Source organism: Leptosomus discolor, unplaced genomic scaffold (genome assembly GCF_034619465.1).
Source record: "Leptosomus discolor isolate bLepDis1 unplaced genomic scaffold, bLepDis1.hap2 HAP2_SCAFFOLD_53, whole genome shotgun sequence".
NCBI classification, from domain to species: Eukaryota; Metazoa; Chordata; class Aves; order Leptosomiformes; family Leptosomidae; genus Leptosomus; species Leptosomus discolor.
Genome location: NW_028237730.1, coordinates 997,331 through 1,012,347, shown reverse-complemented (window position 1 = coordinate 1,012,347; position 15,017 = coordinate 997,331).

Sequence of the window (15,017 nt, the reverse complement as noted above, 5' to 3'; positions counted from 1 at the left end):
TGGGGTTTGGCGTTGGGGTCCGAAGAAGCAAACGCCTTGGGGTTTGGCTTTTTTTTTGCGTTGTTGGCGTTGGAGTTTGGCGTTGAGTTCAGAAGAAGCAAACGCTTTGGGGTTTGGCATTGGGGTCAGAAGAACAAACGCATTGGGCTTTGGTGTTGGGGTTTGGCGTTTGGCTTTGACGTTGGGGTTTGGCATTTGGGTCAGGAGAAGGAATCGCGTTGGGGTTTGGCGTTTTGTTTTGCGTTGGAGTTTGTCGTTGGGGTTTGGCGTTTGGGTTTCGCTATTTGGCTTGGCGTTTGTTTTTGGCGTTTGGGTTTGGCTTTTATCTCAGAAGAAACAAACAGTTTTTGGTTTGGCGTTTGGGTTTGGCATTTGTATTTGGCGTTTGGGTTTGGCGTTTGGGTTTGGCTTTTAGCCCAGAAGAACCAAACAGGTTTGGGTTCGGCGTTTGGGTTTGGATCTGACCTGCCTGTTTCAGGGTGAGCTTTTTGGTTCGGCTTTTAGCTCAGAATATACAAACAGGTTTGGGTTCAGCCTGATGCTGAGTAAGCTGAGTGCACTGCAGCTGGCAGGGTGGCAGTAGGCCTGTGTCCCTGGTTTGCAGGCTGAAAATTCCCAGCTTCCTTAACCTCAACTGTTGAGGCTCCTCAAGAAGCCTCAGGTCAACTGTGAGGAAGGGACCTGGATTTCTTACCCCTGATCAAATTCACATTCAGCGATTCCTGCCCTTGCCCAGATTACTAGAGATGCTCTTTTTCTCCATACATGCCTCATCTGCTGCGGGAGTTGAGATCAGCTTGAGCACTTGGACCTTCAAGGCGTCTTCAGGTGTCTGAGGAAAACTACAGGAGGTTAAAATCAGGCACCTGGAGTTGGTCCCGTCTGTGTTCACTTCTTGGAGTCTTGGGCAGAGGCTGTTGTCTCTGAGCTGGGAACAGTGAACAGCTTGTGGTGGACTGCCTGAAGTTCCCCAGCTCCCAGCTGGTTTTATGAAAGTGAATCATCCCCAACAGGGACAGGATCCTTCTGCTGTTGTGTGTGGAATCACAGAGTGCAGCGAGAGCTCTCAGCTGCACCCAGACACGAGAGCTGATAAGCAAGACCTGTGTTTGCAGGTCAGGTTTTTAGCTGATGGCACACAGTAGCTCTTGGGTTTAATAGTCACATTTAGACCCCATCCAGGGAGTTCTGCGAAGCCTGGAAACCAAAGGATGCTCTTTCACATTTTTGTGATTTCTTGTTTTAACAGTGCAAGGAACGTAGCAGCTTCCGTTACTGACCTGAATTGAAATACCAAAATATACTATAAGGCATTAAAGGATCATTGATGGTAGAGTTAACACCAGCCTGAATGTCGATGTGTTTATTGTTTTCCACGTGTAGAGCAAACGCATCCCCTGGTGCTCAGGTTCTTCCCAACCGATGCAGAATTCCCAGGAATGAATCATTTTCCAGCCAAGAGTGTCCTGGATATTTCTGTGACGGTGTTTGTTTTCTCTCACTGGGATTTCCTTCCAGCAGGCGTAGGCCTGGGGCCTGAGGGACAAGTATTGGTGCGATAAATATCCTTTGAAATGCCGGTTGGACCTCCCCAGTTTCAGTTTTAAGAAAACCCAACAAACCAAATCCTAGGCATTTCTGTTTGCTTTTTCATTTATTAACCACAGTGCATCAGTGTTCCTCAAAACTGTATCAATTTTCCAAATGCTGTGGATCTTCTACAGTTTCAGGCTGCTAAATCATCTGTATGTTGTTCTGTCATGTATGTGGGAGCCCTGGATAACTTGAGGGTCTCATTTTCACAGACTACAGCTGCAGCTGTATGCCAAATCCCTTCTTGTTTCTGGGTACATTAAAGAAATTGAGGAGCTTATTGCCCCTTTGCAGCTACTGCAAATACTCATTTCCTTTGGACTGTACTTGCTTTTCTCTGCCAGCTGGATCACAGGAAAGCAAAAGAGACGTGACAAGAAGGTACTTGAGCTTCCCCTAGAGCTTTTGCTGTGGTTGTAAAACTATTTAAAAGGTGCAGTACCCAGCTACAGATGACTCTGTTGATTGGAGTTCTGTGAAGAAAGGAGCAGCTGAAAGAGCTCCATTTGTCCCGGCACTCCTGTTTCACAGCCAGGTGAATGGAGCCAGAATAAAATTCCCAAGGCTGACATGGGTGCTGTGTTCCTTTACCGCAGGAGAAGGGACGTCCCTGGGGCAGCACCATTTAACCGCAGTGAGGACAGGCCCTCCGGCTCACCGCTGTGCCTGGTGCCTGAGGTCAGCTGCAGATGGGTGGGACAAGGCTGATTTTGTGACACTTCTCTTGTGGGAAGAGTAGAGAAACTTTCTTTTGTTGTTTTTCTCTAGGATGGTTCACTTGCCTTGTTAGGCCTGGAAATTTTCCTCTGTGTTTAAGAGGATAAGAGCAAAGTCCCTTCGGCCACTGTCTCTTTAAATGCCAGTAGCACAGAGCTGTTCTTGTCTTGGCAGATATTTTTATGGAAGACTCCTAGACCTATTTCTATTATTATTGCTGTATATTTGGGACATATTCTGCAGGTTTAGGTGAAAACAGTTCAAAACATTTGTCTTGCTGTTCTGAAGAACGTTTTACAAAAGCAGAATGAACTTATCTGTCCAGCTTCGCAGCGTGTTAGACCTTGGTTCCAAGTGAACCGCCCTGGATAATGCTCGCCCGATGTTTTGCAAAATTACATTCTAATTCCTTGGCATGAGGTCTGTCAGGAAGACTTGCTGATCTGGAATTTGGAGACTGCTGAAAGACAGAGTTGCGGGTGGCTCCTGTCTGCCCAGTTACGTGTTTTCTTCATAATATATTTGTGCACGCAGCTAACATGTCTGTGTTGAAAATGAGATTCCAAATGTTTCTGTTTAGCCAAGGAATAAGCTGATGGATCTACTTTTTTTTTCCTCTAGTTATCATTTTTATCTAGAACAGAGCAAAAATCTGGACTGCCTTTGTTTTAAGGAAGCTGTACTTTAGGGAGCAGTGAGCACTGCAGGGATGCATTTTATGTCCGAATCCTTTGAAATAATACAGCTGGACCAAGTTCACTCTTTAAAATAGCCAGGAAAGCTGGTGTCGATGCACAGAGAAGCCAAATGTGCTTTTGCTGATGGAGTTCCTCCTAACTAGGTCAGCCACTGCAATCAGCTGTCAAGGCAAGATCATGTTGATGTTGGAGTAGCTTTGGCTGCATCAGGGTTTGTTTTTTGTAGGTATAGAAAAATCAAGTCTAACCCTCTGCCAGGGAGGAAACTGGCACTGGAGGCTGGACCTTAAAAAATGGGCTCTCTGTGAGCAGTTCTGGATAAGAAAGAAACAGGTGGAGTCTCATGTTTCTTGTCACTCTAGGCGATGGATCTGATAGTGATTAACGGGACACCAGAGCTGCAGAACCCCGAGCAACTGTCCGCTGAGTTTCGGGCCTTTTGGAGCTGCTGCCTGGAGGTGGACATGGGCAGGCAAGGGTCTGCCCAGGACCTTCTGCCGGTAAAACGCGAAGCGGCTGCAGGTGAAAGAGCTGCACTGTGTCATGGTTTTGTCATCAGCTGAACTCGAAGGCATCAGATGGAGCCACCTCATATAGCCTGGTCTGTACTTGCAGGCCGGTAATGGGCTTTGGTACCAAATGGAAGAGGCCTCAACAGCCCTTCCTGACACCAAACCGGTGCTCAGTCCACGCGCTTACGTACTGTTTTGTATCAGGTGATAACAACTACCGGTCGCTGGACAGGGTGGGACCTGCACCTCTGAGCACACTGACGTATCTGGTGCCCACGTGGAGCGGACAGCAGAAGTGACCCTGGACTGCTCTTCCGGACCCGCCTGGGTATAGCCTGCGGGCATCTGGAGAACCAGCGTGCCTGTGAGGTCAGACATACTGCATTTGGCTCCCTAGGAAAAGCACAAAATATTTCAGCCACATATTTCAGCCATTAACTTTGAAGTGCACTGCAGTTAGACAGATCACTGTCCTTGGAGGCTCACCATCTGCTCCAGCCTTGCAGGCTCTTTCACCAGTGGGTTCCTGAAGCCACACTTGAGAAGATAGGCCTTGTTTTCCTTCATTTCTTAACCCAGAAAGCAAACAGGGTATGTAACTCTCCCTCTCATCTCAAAGACAGAGAAAGATGTTTTCAAATATATTCACGCAAGAGCTCTATCCTAGAAGCATGACAGGTGAGCTACTAGAGACATGACACCTCCCAAAACGGGTCCATCCACCCTTCTCCGCTTCTGCTTCTTCCCCATGCACGGAGAACGAGGAAACACAAGAGTGTGCAGACTCGGTAACTCAATGGCACCGGGTGTACGCTGGAGGGGCTTGGTGGAGCGTGGGGCCTGACAGGTCTCTGAGGTGACAGAGCCCTGCCCTGCTGTGCTGTGCCACGCCAGCTGTGGGCAACACTCCGTCAGCGGCTGCAGCAGCAGCAGCAGCTGGTAGCAGCATAGTGTGAGCGTGTGGGGCCCGGGTCCTTACCCGCCTCCTTCTCCTCCTCCTGGTGGTCCTGCAAGCCCACAGGCTGTTCCAAGACAAGCACAGGGAGCAGGTAGGCAGGCAGAGGGCCAGCACCCAGCCCCGAGGAGTGCGGTGTGGCATCCAGTGCGCCTCAGTGGCGTGGCGGCGGGGCCAAGGCTAAGGCTGGGTCTGGGAGAGCAGCTGGGCCAGGCTGGGCAAGCCAGGCAGACACCGCGGTGCGGGCAGAGGGGTCAGACACCCTGCGGGGAGCTGTAGAGGGGCTGTGGCTGCTTTGGGGGCATTTTCTGGTGGGAGCAGCTGTGCAAGGTAAGAAACCCAGCACTAAGTCTCTGTGGGGACACCCGGCCCCGTGACACACTGCCCTGCCCCAGGGCAGCCTGCCCCCGCTGTGTGCCAGGGCGGGTGAGCGCGTGGCACCGCGGGAGCCAGACAACAGCCCACGGCAGCGTTTCTCCCCGGGCTGGCTGCAGCCGTGCCCAGGGCCGTGGCTCTGCCACTCCCTGGCTGGATCCCGGCTGTCATTCTCGGGGCCACTGCAGAGGGCCACGCTCAGGAGAAGTCTGCTCGGGAAAACAGGAGCATTTCTGCTCCAGTCCTGCAGTCCTGCTCCCCTCGGACGAACTGCAGGTCCCCAGCCTGCAGGAACAGGCAGGGGTAGCGCTGCTGCCACCTGTCACAGTCTGTTGTTGCTTTTTCCTCCAGTTCCAGGGGTGGGCTTCCTCTGTGTGTGTGCAAACTTCTCTGAGCTCTGCTGGATTGCAAGTGATGGCCTTGGCCTGGCTTATCGAGCTTCTCAGCTGGAGCCTGACTATGAGCCTTGGGAGTTCCAGGGAGCTGACAGCTCCATGCCACTGCAGGCAGCCGGTAAATATCTGCAAGAGGCACCTGAGCAGAAGGCGAGAGGAGCGCTCTGGAGCAGTCCTGTGTCTGAGCTGCGTTCGCTGGCAATCAGACCTGAAGCAGCACATTGAAACATTTCACAGGAGCTGGTCTGTCCTGTGTTCATTCACGGACACCGGTGCAGGCGAGGGCTGTCCAGCTTCCCGGCTGGGTTCCAGGGCTGAGCTGCAGAGAGGTTGCGCAGGTGCATCATGGCCTTGTCCTTAAACCTTCGGGAGCTGCCAGCTCAAAGCCCAAAGTCAGCCAGGCACCTCTGCAGGGGTGAGAACGCAGCCCTGCTCGCCTGTACCGTGTCTTGACATGAACCCTTTCTATGTTCTGCTGTTCAGTTATGGCCACGTGGGTCAGAACACGTGACGGTAACTTCTCGTGGGTGTTTGGTTGCAGATGCGGCCACTGGGAGGGCTTTTCCAACTCCTCGGCTGGATCCCAGGCTGATTTCTAGCTGGCATCCCAGGGGTGAGTAGTCCAGCTTTGCTGACTTTACAGAGTAAGAATGCATTTTCAGTATTTTATTCGTGTGACATTTACCTTCTTACTTTCTGTTAATGTTGTCAAAGAAGGAAGTAGAAAGCTAGAATAGGGAGCTATTCCCAAAAGACCTCCCAAGTTCCAAAGGAAATCCCGATAGCTTCGGAGAAAGCAGCACCCGGTCAGTGTATTTCCCTCTGGTAACCGTCCGACTTTGGAAGATGAGGTTCAGATACATGCGTGGACGTGCTGTAGCCTACACAGCAGGAAGGGGTCAGTCAGAGACTTGCTGCAGAGACGCTTAATTTCATGTCTTGCATGGGCTAGTGAGCCACAGAGATGGCCCAGCACAGCGTCTGCTACCAGTTGTGGTTCCAGCTGAGTCCCAGGGGCAGCTGCTGCACCAGTTGCACTGGTCAGAGGTGCTTTGTGCAGATGCTGGTATCCAGATGTCAGGAACCAGATGGTTTGGCCATCATGATGATATCATCAATGTATTGCAGGTGTTCTGGAGCTTCACCTGTTGCAGTGTAGTCTGAATCAGTCCATGGCAAATGGTGGGACTGTGTTTCCACCCCGGGGCAGTTGATTCCAGGTGTACTGGACACCCCTCCAAGTGAAAGCAGATGGTGCCCTTCACTCTGCTGCCAAAGGGATTGAGAAAAATGCATGAGCAATACCAGTTGTGGCGTACCCCTTGGCTGCCTTTGACTCCAATTGGTATTGGAAGTTCTAGCATGGCTGGCATGGCAGCACTCAGTGGTGGCGTGACTTCATTCAGGCCACGATAGTCTACTGTTAGTCTCCACTCTCCATTAGATTTTCACACTGGCCACGTGGGGCTGTTAAAGGGTGAGCGAGTTGTGCCGATCACCCCTTGACTCTCCAGTTGATGAATCAGCTCATGGGTGGGAATCAAAGAGTCTCGGTCGGTGCGATATTGCCGCCGATGTACCGTTGTGGTAGCGATTGGCACCCGTTATTCTTCAGCCTTCAGCAGCTCCACCACAGAAGGGTCCTCCGAGAGACCAGGCAAGGTGGACAACTATTCAGCTTCCTCTGTCTCCAAGGCAGCTATACTAAAGGCCCACGGGTATTCTCTTGGGTCCTTGAAATACCCCCTCCTGAGGTAGTCTCTGCCAAGGATGTGCGGAGCCTCTGGGCCAGTTACAATGGGGTGTTTATGCCACTCATTCCCAGTTAGACTCAGGTCAGCTTCCAGTACAGTTAGCTGTTGAGATGCCCCTGTCACTCCAGAAAGACAAATGGGTTCTGCCCCTCTATAGCTTGATGGCATTAGGGTACAGTGAGCACCAGCGTCTACTGGAGCCTTAGAGTCCTGCAGGTCTGACGTGCCAGGCCATCGGACCCACGCAGTCCAGTAAACCCGGTTGTCTCTTTCCTCCCCTTGGCTGGAGGCAGGGCCCCTCTAATCCTCATCAGAATCACTCCTTGTGAAAATTACTTAGAAGGTCCAGAGACCTTCTCTTCCCCTTGAGGGCACTGAGCAGTGCTGAGGAGGGCTCAGTAGGCGTGGGCCAGGCCCCAGCATATTGCAGTGATTTGTGTCTCTCTGGAACTGCCAGAGTGACAGTATACCTTTTCCAAGTGTTTTACTAGTTTTTCAGGATTCTGTATTTGTTCAGGGGTGAAATTCCAAAACACTGAGGGTAGCCACTGTCCCAGGCACTTGCCCGTACTCTCCCACACACCCTGCCACTCATAATTATCCAGCCTCAGGGCAGATCTCCGGGTGGTGTTCTTAGTAAAAGTTTGTTTAACCGTGAATAATAACCTGGGACACATTCAGGAGATAGAGCAAGAAGAACATGCTGGCTTGGGCATCCCAGGGATATTTGGAATTCTCAAAAGCTGCTATAATGAGCCTGAATGTGGAAGGAGCAGTGGAAGAGTGGGAGAAAGTGTCCTCCTTTGTCCCTCCTGTGGGCTGGGTGCGGGTGCGATGAGTAACAAATGCCATGAGAAGATGCCTGGGGGATGGGCATGACAGCAATGCCACATACAAATACCAGCTTAACCTCGTGGCCAGTGATGCAATCAGATCCTAAGTCGACATCAGCCGGTGCAGCAAGATGCTAGTCCTGATCCCCCTCCCAGAGGTCCCAACCATCAGCGCAGGGTGCATGTACGAGTTGACACAGCACCGCCGCGTGAGCAGACGAACCAGCGTGACCAGTGGTGATTTAACTGACGTCACAGAGGGATGTGACAGACCTTTCAATGTGCTCTGGCCAGATCTGCCGTTATCTCAACCCCTCGTGCCCCATGTTGGGCACCAAAAAAGGCCGTCGTGGTTTGGCCCCGGCTGGTAGCAGGCACCACACGGCCACTCACTCACCCCTCCCACTGTGGCGGGGTGGGGAGGAGAATGGGGAGAAAAGGGTCAAACCCCGTGGGTTGAGATAAGAACGGTTTTAATGGAACAGCACGAAGAGAGAAGAAACAACGGTAACAACAACAATACTAATGAGATAATACATACAGTGAGTGACGTGGGACGCAACGGCTCACCGCCCGGATCTTGTCAGGTCTGCGTGTACTTGAAGGGTTCAGACCTCTGGTGTCTTGCCCTGACAGCTGGACTGAAGAAGCGGGTGAGGCTGCGGGAATTATCTGTGGGCACTAGATGACTCCTTCGGCCTGCTGGTAGGTAAAGCTGAGGAAAGCTGTGGAAGTGAAGAGCTGGTGTGGGAAGGAGAGGGCTGTTCTTAGTCTGTACTGAAGGAGGCACCAAAATACATGGTTGATGTGTCTTGCAACTGAAGGAAGTGTTAACGTGGTTTGTAGTTTGAGTTGAAGTAGCTACAGGGAAGTATACCTTTACAGATCACAAGTTGGTGAGGTTTGTTAATATGTCCTTTGAAAGCATTTGCAAAACAACGGTCTAGACCTCCCTAAGGTCAGGGTGGATTTACTGAGGCAATGAACAAGTGAAGAAGCTAATTTTACAGGTTGTACTACTGGGTGACTAGATTGCAAATGATGCCTGGTTTTGTGTCCAGCTCTGCTGTTAGAACTCTTCTTTTGCGAGCTTACAAAGCAAGAAGACTCACAAAAGACCCCACCCAAATCAGCAGCAACATAATACTATCTTTGGCACTGCTTTGCGTCTTGTAGGTAGATGGATGGATGAATCCTGTTAGGCTGGAAAAAATTTCAACAGACTCTACTGAAATTAAGGCCCAGGCAGAATTTCCACAAACTCCCTACGGATTTCCCTGCGTACTCAGAGGGTCCACTCACCCTGAGATGCTCGGGAGTAAATAGTCTTCCTGTCATTTAAAGACAGCGTAAATGATGCTTCAGTTTCATAACCATGTGTTTGCCAGTGTCTGTACTAAGCATGTAGTCACTTTATCAAGGTATTTAGACGATGAGGTGGTCCCGCTGTTGCTCCATGTGTTTCTCTGACATCCATTTTTATTTCTGAGATGTAATAATGAATCCTTAGTTGCCATTAAATGTGACCACTTCCTGGTGCAAAGTATGTGCTGGGTAAAACGGTGGTGCCCAAGGCTGATGATATTTCTTTTTCATAATTGTTTTCATCAGCCAAGAATCCCATAGAGATTTGGCCCTGAACTATGGCTTGACCTGTGAAGATTTTATATTACTCTTGGAAGCATTCAAACATTACAGCTTCAGTGTTCACGGTGAGCATAGTGCTAGTCCTGGTTTTAAACTTAATACACAATAAGAGTATCTATCTTTGAAGTAAGGGTCAGGTGTATCAGCCTTTCTGCTTCTATCATGTTGTGGCCCAGAGAAGTTGTGAGTGCCCTCCCTGGCAGTGTTCCAGACCAGGTTGGATGGGACTTTGAGCAGCCTGGTCTAGTGGAAGGTGCCCCTGCCCATGGCAGTGGGGTTGGAACTAGATGATCTTTAAGGTCCTTCCAACCCAAACCATTTTATGTTTGGAAATTTTCTTCAGCTGTAGTGTTCCTTTTTCTCTCTTAGATACTTAAGACCTGTTGATACGTTCAAAACCCCTTCTGAGTTAGCTCCCAAAAATGCAATTCTGGATTAAGGTGAGTCTTTGCAAACCAGGACTAGAATTTTCTTGACCCAAACCTATGTCCCTGAAGAGGAAGGAAAAGACTGAAAATGTAGCTGAAGGCACACTTGGATGAAAATTATCAGAGAGCACTGCAAATCTATACATTCATAGCAAGTTTATGTAACCTGTGTGTAAAACTTGGTACCATGCTATAGTTTTAATGTTGTGTTCTTGAGATGAAACAGCAAGAGCAACTAGGATTATTTTTTACCTTTAAAAAAAACAGCTTTGTTCTAGCACTCTTGTAAGTCTGTTTTTAAATACGTCTTTGTGGACTTGTGGTCATACCTAGAGTATCTTTCTTTCCTTAATTTAAATGCAGTGCCTTCCATTTTGAGACAAAATGGGACTGGAGAGGGGTTGTTGAGAAGGCAGCCTCTCTATGAGAGTCCCTGCTTGCACAGGGCCAATTCCAGCCACTGAAAAAAACCCCACATAACACAGGCATCCAAGAGCAGTGGTTGCTTACTGATGTGTCCCTCTTTTTAATGAAGCTGGACGAGGAGGCTTTTTCAACTTTGTGGTTTTTTGTCCCCATGCATGCGACTTAGGTTTTTAAACATTCCTCTGCACTTAGGAGTTTTGTCATCTTTTGCTCTGAAGGAAAGCAGAAACCACTGGATTCCAAGAATTTGCAACATGCTAATGGAATAATCATACCGTGCAACTTTCCATGTCTGTGTGCCTGAGATGAACGTAGAATATAATTTGGAGGTGTGAAAGGCTGCTTCCCCAACTACCATACAGCGAGCTAGAAAGCTGTCTAACCTGACAGCGTGGTGGAGGTGATTCTCTTTCCATTCCCAGGGGGGCTTTTCAGCCTTCCAAGTGTATTCCAAGGCCTGAGGAGGATCGTTAAGAGGATCAGCGTTGGGGACCCATTTCCTCAGTCATCTGCAGGGCACCTGAAGAAATGACTCATCCAACAGTGCTTTAACGTTCTTGGCCCTAACCTGTAACTTCGGGGTGCCAAATGTTCGCTTTTGCAATACATAGTTACAATTTGTGAAGAGAGGGATTCCTTTTCCCCAGTTGATTCAACCTCAGATTGAACACACACTCCCTTTGAAAATCTAGTTCCTCCGATCTCCTTTTTTGGTGTTTAAATTTCTGTGTTTCCTTTCAGATCCTAAGAAAGAGCAAATCCCACTTGCAGGTTGGTGGGGTTTATTTATGGGTTTCGTGTGTGTGTATGTTTGGGGTTATTTGTTTGGTTGGCTTTTTGTTTGGGTGGTTGTTGTTGTTGTCATTTACTGTCTCTGTCTTACCTAGAGCAGTTTGCCTGTCTTCAGCATTCCATGCAGCCCTGTAAGATGCAGGGGTTTTTGTTTGTTTGCTTTCCTCTAGCAAACCATGTGGCTTCCACGATACCAAAGAAATCCAAATTGGAGTGGCTTGAGTTTGTTCTTGGTGAGAACCCCTTTAATAAACTCCAATGATCAACTTCTCTTTATGGTATGAATCCAACCTTCTTACATGATTTTTGTCTGTCCCGCCTTATCTTGCAAGCAGGAATCATCAGGAATCAAATATTTCATTGGTCAAAAGGTGGGGAGGGGCGAAGTTACGGCGTTAATCCCACTTCAATCTGCATATTGCGGTCACTAGAGGTCAGACTTGTACTTCACTGGATAAAGTAGTAACTGCAAGCTAGTAATTAGAGCTGAAGAAGAAGAAATAGTTGCTAAATGAAAACATTTTTTATGCTTTTTTGAAATAAAGCAAATAGAAACATTACCATTTTCATTTTACTTAAAGATGCTTCATTGTGGATTTCATTGTTGCTGTGTTTTCTGAATTGCTTCACTGCTCTGAAATTTGCTTGCTCTCAATTATTTGAAGTAACATTGACAGGATTGGTGGGCAAGCTTGATTCCCTTCCATCTCCCCCTTTGTATGTACATTACCTCATAGAAACCGTGTCTTTGCATACGTTCTGTGCTCAAAGTCTACTAAGTCCACTATATATTCCATTCAGTGAACTAACAAAAGAATATTGAGATAGAAATGAGTTGCCTGATATTTGAGGCCAAAATCACCGTTATTGCACTACATCTCTGTAATTCTTTTCCCAGTATGGAGCTTGAAAACTGTTCTACCATGCAGGTGGGAAGTATTTTGCACTGGTATGAAGAGTTGACATGCACCAGCAGAGGCATGACACTGGAAATAATTTACAATTAATGGCTTTAGTAATTTTCTTTTAAATGACATTGAGATTAATGAAAAGCAACCCTCTCTCAATCTTAGAATTTCATGCCTACCTACTTGTCTTGGCTGTGCTTTCCCTTTTAAATCCCCCCATAGCAGATATGTTAATGAAATACAGTAACGGAATTGATTTGCTCAACATTGTCTTGTGGATCATAAACATAACTCTGTTTTATTGCTTGTTATCTCAGATTTCAAAACCAGCGAGAGAACATCTGGGATGTACCTACATTGTAGTAAAAAGCTCATTTAGTAATGGTGTTAGCAGTTGGATTAGTTGATAGAGACATTAAGTGTGCTGAGGCCTAGCATAAGAGTGCTGGGGGGGTGTGGATTATCAGCTATTTGTAATAAAATTCCTTTTCATACACAAGAATTTATAAAAATAGCCTTCAAAGAAGTGTTGCTATTAACAGCTCCTCTTTTCACGAGTTCGTGCTATCTAATGACTGATTTAAAGATTCAGCTCTTAAAATTATGTTTGTTTAAATTCTTGATTTTAAAATTCTTGACTTTAATTAAAGTAACCGTCCGATGGTTCTCTTATTTGAAACCCAAAAAATACCTTGCAAGTCCTTGAAGCTTCAGAGTTAGACACAAAACTGCGGAGTTCATAATGGCTTTTATTTGAAACCATACAATTGTTGACTCAGTCCTGGAATCTCCTCTGGTCTTAAGACGTTCTCTCTGTGAGATTATATCTTCTACCTACCTTATAAATAGTTCAAGTATCTTGATAGATGAAAAACACCGAAAGGGCCTTTCTTTATCTTTCTTTTTCCCTGAGCTCCCTCTGTATTGGTGCCTCTTCATTGTCAGCTGTTCTGGGGTGAAGGCTGGTAAACATCCTCCTGTGCAGGCCCTGGGCAAAGAGCAGTGACCTCGGTTATGCACAGCCGTACCCCTCCATTTGGCAAAGACCTGTTGTGAGATGCAACGTTCAGCAGAGCCGAAGCGAAGGCCATGTATGCTGCTTACACATGAGATTTAAAATGCAGTAGGATTTCCTCCTTTTCATACAAAGAACTCTTTCAACATCCTCTGTTTTCTGGTTTTGTTTCTTAGCTGAATCATTCCTGCAGCTTGGGTGGTTGGACACTAAATTTGTGTGGCTCTTCGATAAGGGCTAAGAGGTGAGATGAGTAACAGTTAAGAAGAATATATGCAAACAGAAGATATTTTCTCACCTCTTCTCACTTACAAGTATGTTACCAGCTGCCTGTAACAACAGCAGGTACAGCACACTCAGATCAAAATTATGATACGTGAAGGTGATACTGGACTGCAGTGTTGTGCTTGGCTGAGCAGAGCTGCCGCGGCAGCCTTCAGGAGGTGTTTGCTGGAGAGGTTGATTGCTGCAAGACATATCATGAAGACACCTTCCTTTGAACAAACACTTGAGAAGTCACAAAGGCTTTTGAAGACTAGTTGACACTTGTATTTCAAGTTGTCTTTTCTGGGTCTCCTTGTCTCTCTTTCTACCTCTGACCCCCTGCCTTCCCTTTTTGCTCTGCTTTGCGGTTCCTGGACTGCTCAGCTCTTGCTTTTTTGATGGTTGTGTTCACTCGCCTTGCTCTGACTGCCCTCTCTCTAGCCACAAGAAGCTGGATGTATGCTTCTCTCCTCCTTATTGAAGACTTTGCTTTAATGTTTTGCTTAATTTCTTTTTCTAGTTTCGTGAATATTTCTGAGGAGTGATGAAACTTGGGTGAATCACAGCTGAAAATAAAAGAACAGTTTCTTTTCTTACCTGTTTAATGCACTATTAAGAAATGATGCTCAGGGAAACAAGCAATATCACTACATTAAGGTGTTCTGGTATCATCAGATGATTAACTTTCATTTGCAGTAAACATTTCATGCTCTAGGTTAACATTTTTTCCGTGCAAAATGTGTTGGACTATGGATTATGCTGATGATCTACAGCTGCTAGCGCTGGAGGCCTTTTTGAGAACGCTTGGAGAATTAAAGAGAACTGGCTAAGTGGAATTAAAATTGGCCTTATTCTGGTGGACAGTTATCTGTTTATAGTGCCCAGAAGCTTTTCATTGAACAGTGATGTATTGTATATGTGGTACTAAATAAATATCAGGTACTGCAGCAAGATTACAGAGCTATTTTAGGCTGGGGAGGACATTAAAACGAACAGTTTTGGTATGTTGGAATTTGATGTACACACCTTCAGGACCTGTCTTCCCAAGCTTCATGTGTGTGTGCACAGGCATCTTCCTGGTCTCAGTAAGTTCATGGCCACTGTGCAGGTCCTTGTTTCATGGTTCCTGTGTTCCCACACGGGTAACCAGGAGCTCTTGCTGTTCTCTCCCAGCAGTTGTTGCATAGCAGTAGCAGTACATACAGCAATGCTGTGACTCTGCTGTGCCCACTCTACAGGCAAGCATGTGCACTGCCAACCACCTCTTTCCTCTGCAGAACATTTCCTCACTTCTGGGAGCAGGTCCCAGACGCTGGCTTGGAAGAGCTTGGCAAGGCAAAGAGGCTGGTCCCCAGTAGTTCAGAGTGGTCTGAAAGGGCCCAGGAGCATACCTAAGGAAGGAAATAACCACTGGTTTTTTTCAACTATCTTGTCACAGCCATGTTTGCAAACTTGTGCAAGCTGTGTAAACATCCAAGTGAAAGCAGCTTCTGCTCATATGGATAATGTTAGGAAACATTATGCCTTATGCCAAGCTTTGTCGTAATGAGAAATTCAGTTGCATGACTTTATTTGAGAGCATAAGCTGAATTAACCTAGGAAAGTCAGGTTTTTCCTTTTGAAATTCATAATCTGTTGGATATCACCAGATCAGCCCTTTCAGCGCTCACCCTGTTCCACCCAAAGGGAAAGCTGCGTAGAAAGA